Below are 5,948 nucleotides of genomic sequence, written 5' to 3'. Positions count from 1 at the left end.
CACACAACCCCCCCCCCGCCGCCTCCCGCCGCTCCACCGCCCTCTCCCCCAGCCCCCCGAAGCCCCGCACAGTGCAGACCCCGCAGCACGCTCGGTCCGCTCCGGTCCGCTCCGGCGCCGCCCCCGCCCCGCAGAAGGGCCTTTTCCGCAGAACCCGCCCACCGCGTGGCGCCCCAACCGCCTGCCCGTCGCCGCGTCGTCCCGTCCCGTCCAGTCCCTTCCCGGAGAGGTACCGCGCCTCGGCGTCCCGTGCCGTGCCGGGCGCGGCGCGGCTCCCGTTCCGGAGAAGGGCGCCGCCATTTTGCCGCGGGCAGGGGTCCTGCGGTGCCGCCCGGCTCCCCCTCCTTAGACGAGCCGGCCGGCTCCGCGCATGCGCGGAAGCAGAGCGGCAGTCAGGGCTTCGCGGAGCAGCGCTGATGTGCGAGCTAAAACAAAAAACAAAAACAAGCCGCCACTCACAGCTTTATGCGTTTACACAACCTAGGGCAGAGGTTGCCCCTGTGTTGCCTTTTTTTTTTTTTTTAACTTTTTTTATTATTATTGTTATTAAGAAGGTCCAGGTATGCTTGGTCCTCTCTCATTGCATATTGCAAGAGGAACACGAACACCTCCTCCAGAGGCTGGAATTGCTCAAAAATTTGTTCTGGAACTTGCCCAAATAAATTCGGTGGCCCTGAGGTAAAACTGTCCATCTCTATCGTTGCTTCTGCCCCATGTCAGGATCTTTCCAAGGCGAGTGTATTTTTGCTCTCAGGGTCTGAGAGCACCCCATTAATAACACTCTTATTCTGCTGGAAGTCAGTCTCAGTTATGCACAAGAACAACCAAGTTCCCGTCTCGTCACAGAGCTTAGCCATGGCACCTCTGCTCCACTCTACACTCCGTACTGCTGTTCCTCTTAGAGTCAGCACGCCAGGTTCCCCCAGTGTGATCAACATCTAAGGCTGGAGGCCTTGGGATCTTTTATGTAGCACAGCTACGCTCCACCCTGGAAGCTTCTTCAGCGCTGTACCTTTTCTTTAAAATGTGAATATCAGTTTAATTTTCAGGTCACCTGAGGCAATTATTCCCCACGGTGGGGACTAGGAATGCTAAGTAGAGGAGAAAATAATTGTTGTGGGCCTCAAGAGTACACAAAGAACGTAAGGAGGGCTCCTGAGAGGACGGGGAAACAAAGGGAAAGCTGCTTACCTCTGAGAAGTCGTCCTCGATCTTCGTGCCACGGACATTTGTCTCGCATGCTTGGCGCATGAGTTAGGGGTCCCCGTACATTTGAAGGCTCCTTACCTCTGAGAAGTCCCCCCGGGCTTTCTTCCACCAGAAAATGGCTTTCCTGGGGACTTGCCACCCCGCACGGAGAGATCCCTGCCCAAGCAGCTAACAGCCTGCAACGCCACACACGTGCAACCATTCTCAGGAAGATGCATGCGTGGCTTTACAGACTGAATGGCAAATGGCAAGCATTTCCTCAGGGCAGGCTTTCCATCATCATCTCCCTCTGTAGGAAAGGGAAAAGTTGCTCTTGTCAGCTGCTCCCCCTCTCTTAACATTCCTAACATCCCCCCTCCTCCCCGATCCCACCTTCCCCTGCTGATTTTGGTCCTCTTGGGTCGCTGCCTGCCTCCACCTTCCAGAGCAGCTCCTTCTCATCGAGTTCTCCTTCCACATCCTGTCCCTGGCTGCTCCCATCCCACGGTGCTCTCGACGGCAACATTAGCTGTCGCTCAGATCTCCTTCCCGCTCGGTACCCACTTTTCAGCTATCCCTATCGTGGGAATGGCAGACAACCCTGCAGGTCGTCTGTATCCAACGGGCTGAAGGATCCATTTACCCAGAAAGTTTTGATGGGAGATTACAGAAAAAGAGTCACACCTCTGCGTAACACATCCCCCTTTCCAGAGAGATGCAAAGATGTCACAGGCAACCTCCCTGTAACTGTTTCAAATTCGGCAACAGTTTGCGGTGAGTATTATGAAAAATAACATTAGAAAGAGAAGACCGGTAGTCCTAAAAAGTTCCTGAAGTCAGGAGAACTTGCCCAATCAACCCCAAACCGTTCACTAGAGTAACTTGTTAGTCCATTTCCTTTTGAAAGCCAAACAAGGAGACATGCGTTCTACTCTTTCCCATCTGTGTTCTCGTTCCAGCTTAACCCGGCAGGTGGCCAGAGCGAATGGCTGAGTGGTGCTTTTCTCCCCACCATGGGAGACTCGGGAAGAAAAAAAAGTCAAAGCTCGTGGGTTCGGATAAAGACAGTTTAATAGGACAAAGACGGCAGGGAAATCGTAACAATGATGAGGGAAGGTTGCAAAGCAAGCAATGCGTGATGCTATTGCTCACCACCTGCTGACTGACGCCCAGCCCTCCCCGAGCAGCGGTCCCCCCTCCGCCTCGCGCCATCCCATTCCCCACCGTTCCACGGGACAGGGGACAGGTTAAGAAAGGGGCCGGGCAGCAGAACACTCACCGCAGCTCCCACTCTGGGTGCCGCTGGGACGATTTCGCGGTTCAGGCGCTTCTCGCTCGCTCTCTCCGCCGGCTTCCTCCTCAGTAAGGATCCGGAGGCTGAGCTGTCACCCCCCCAGGAGAACACACAGGGGTGTGACACGTCTTACGCGGGCCAAAGCGACAGCGACAACGGGGTGGCTGTGCAGCGACCGAGGCGGCCGCCCTGCAGCGCAGGACTACAGCTCCCAGCATGCCTCGGGACGGAGCAGCCCACCTGACCCCGCGGGGACTCCGGAACGCCCACCCACCGTCCCGGTCCCCGCCTTTCCTCTCCGTGCTGTCTCTCCCTTGTCCGTCCCTTTTCGCCCGGGCTTGCCACTGCCAGACCCCACGGCCCCGCGGAGCACGGGTCCGGCACGGCGCGGCGCAGCCCCCCCGCCGCACAAGGGCCATTTCCCCAGGAACCGCTTACCGCGCGGCGCCCCTGATTCGCGGAAGAACTCTACAACTCAAAAGCAAATGAGTTATAAAGTCGGTATGTAGTTTATTTCGGCGCCGGGCGCATGCGGGATAGCTCCCAAATGCATACGCTACAATTTGCTCACTCGCGTTCTCTTTTATCCCCTAAAATATTACATATGCATTAGGTTTTGCAACACATCTATGCATATTCATTTCCTAGCTCCGCCTAGCCCCGCTTCGTATGCTAATTATCTTATCAGTCCTTCTGCGGTTGCGTAGTGCTCTCTGGTGGTCGTCGGGATGAAGTAAGATGTCTTAATCAGAGTTGAGCTTTTCACGTCGTTTCCTTGTGCATGCTCTCTGAGCCCTTGGTCACAGTCCGAACCATAATGTTGGTTTGATCCGGTTCTCGGGGTCCGAGGGGCTCCTGTTATCTCGAGGCCTTGCAAGTTTGGCATTCTTTATCTTGTCCTTTTACAAACAGTCCTCTTTATCTCTGAGCTCTTGGTCACAGTCCAAACCATAAGTTTGGTTTGATGTGGTTCTTGGGGTCCCAGGGTCTCCTGTTATCTCGAGGCCTAAGCGCAGCACAACCACAGTACATCGCAAACATAGCACATATTATGCAATGAGTGTTGCCTACATATTCATTCTTAATCAATCACCCTCTAATTTCTAACCCCATGTCTCCGTATCACTGAATTCTAGTATTTTTTCCTCAGTCACACAGGATAGGGAAGACCATCATCAGGACAGGTCATTGCAGCTAGCTTAGTTGTTTTAGAGCTTTATTAGACAACCTAATATACTTTAGCAAAGCTACTTACTAGCATGAAAAATAGGGCATGTAAATCACCTACATTTAGTTCCTCCCTCTTGTTGGAGACATTCAGAACAATGGTTTTCAAACGATTTTCTGTGATTTCATCCTGTCTTCTAGGCTTACTCTGCTTACACCATGCTTGAGGAGGAGGGGATAGGGAAAAGAGAGAGGTAAGGTAAAACTAGGTAATAATTTTTGTAATCTTTTGTTCCTTAGTAGTATCAATTGGAATAAATTATCATCTCTTCAATGGGTATTTATTGCACTGAGAATTTTTTAAGAACTTTATGTAGTACATCAAGTTTATTCTGAGTAAATCACACTTCTCCCTATGCTCATCCATTCAGGCATTCACAAACTCCTATGGTATTGGACCAAGACAGTAAAAAACTCAAGAGCACTGAAGCATTAAGCACATATTCAGGATAATATTACTTAATGTAAATTTTCTGTTGTGACAGGTATTTCATTATTTCATGTAGTGTTAAATACTAGCAAAAAGAAAGGTGGCAGCAAAAAACCTTGTGTTCCATTTCTATGAGTATCAAAACTCCAAAAGTAACCAAGCTATCAATTTGTTTCACTGATCATGAAAACATTTTGTAAATGTATAAGAAAAAAAAATCTCATGGAGCTTAAATACAATATTCCTTGAAAATTTCAAGTCTAATTTCAGCTCTAGTTCATATGCTAGTAACACATTTGGTATGAGTAAAAGTAAATAAACAGGTGCTCTGAGAAATAACAGGTTTATTCTGCTGAGAAGTGTGTCAGTTTGGAATGGAAAGTCCCAACAACTTGCATCTTAACGATACAGATCATGTATGTCAGATTTTGAAAACACTAATTGTATGCAAAAACTTTTTCATAGCACCATATTTCAGATTTCCAGTCGAACACAGTTTTGTTTCCAAGAATTTGCTTTCAGGTGCCAGGTAGTTGAAACCTCCTCAACAATATGATGTTTACACTTTTTTTGATGTTAACTGATGTATTTTGCATTATTCTTTAGAGGAAAGTATCACAGTTTATGAGCAAAACTACAACAAACCTTTCAGTAAACTTATTCAGGGACTAGTTTCAAGTATTTATGGTTATTTTAAAAATTAATATAAGTCACAGTGCCTCTTAATTGCTTTTGTTTGATTTTTTTTTTAATGCAGCAGTTCTAACAGTAAGAATTTTGAGCTTTTTAACTTATAATACTGCATCTCACTTTCTTCTTAAAAGTTACATTAGTACATGAACTGGAACAGTATTTAGAAAAAAGTAATTCTAGTTTTTCCACAGAAAGAAAGATAGCAGCACAGTAACTCAATTGGAATAGTTGGTTGTTTAAATCAGTCTTAAGTTCATTATTAGTATTCAAGTTTATTTTTATAGAGGGATTGCAGGGTACCATTCTTTCAAATGAAGCTTGCAAACACTAGCACTTCAGCTGTATGATATTTTCTGCATTTTTTTTTGAAAGTGTAATAATATTCAGATGTCTGTAATTGAAATATGTACAACTTCATGCATATTTTCACTTGTTTGACTTGGGGTTTATGTATACTGTTACTTAAAAATTACTTGTAGATTCTGTATTTTATTTTAAAAGTTAAAATTCTTAGTGGTTAGGAATTAAGAACCTTAGGGGGTTCATGTAAGACTAACGTCTTCTCTAAAGAGTGCACAAGTTATTAATATTTTTATGACTAACTAGAATAACTTACCCATTTAAATAACTATTTTCTTAACTAGTAGCTGACATAAATATGAAATTTATTTCTTGCAGTAACAATAAGCTGTTAGTATAATTGAACTGTGGTGAAAATAGAAGTACTAGAATTACAGAAACAAATGGAGGCAGATAGGGTAAGTTGATTGAAAGGTTCTTAATTTTAGTTTTACCTATTATGTTTTGAATTATAAGAGCTCTCTTCACAACATAATGAGTAGAATTGATTTTTTTTATTAATACTTCAGTGTGGTCATTTAGAAATTCATGCATCTCAGGCTTGAATTCTGGTCATTTTGCCTTCAAGGCTTTTCACGGAAGCTGCTGGCAAAGCAGAAGTATTCTCAAGACTGGTTGCAGGTAAGCCCAGCTGTGTAAGATTCAAGTACTTAACAGTGGAATGTTGTATAAGTTAAAAACTCAAAATGTGTCCATTCTGTATCTATACACTTTCACTTCTGTCAGAACTAGTCAGTAATAGGTACTTTGGGACAG

At 46.0% G+C, this 5,948-nt stretch overlaps 1 protein-coding gene across 3 annotated transcripts in view; it reads left to right on the top strand.

The window, feature by feature from the left end:
- Positions 1-2,765: 2,765 nt before the first annotated feature.
- Positions 2,766-5,948, top strand: part of TRAK2 (trafficking kinesin protein 2) — a 42,029-nt gene continuing 38,846 nt past the window's right edge. For all 3 annotated transcript variants that reach the window (XM_083842568.1, XM_083842561.1, XM_083842567.1), the window contains exons 1-3: positions 2,766-2,983; positions 3,851-3,903; positions 5,761-5,813. The gene's annotated coding sequence lies outside the window, so the exon portion shown is untranslated. The remainder of the gene's footprint in view (positions 2,984-3,850; positions 3,904-5,760; positions 5,814-5,948) is intronic.

The sequence above is a fragment of the Anser anser genome (assembly GCF_964211835.1).
Source record: "Anser anser genome assembly, chromosome: 6".
Classification (NCBI taxonomy): Eukaryota; Metazoa; Chordata; class Aves; order Anseriformes; family Anatidae; genus Anser; species Anser anser.
The sequence above is the reverse complement of the archived record's forward strand: the minus strand, read 5'-3'. Positions and strand labels throughout refer to the sequence as shown.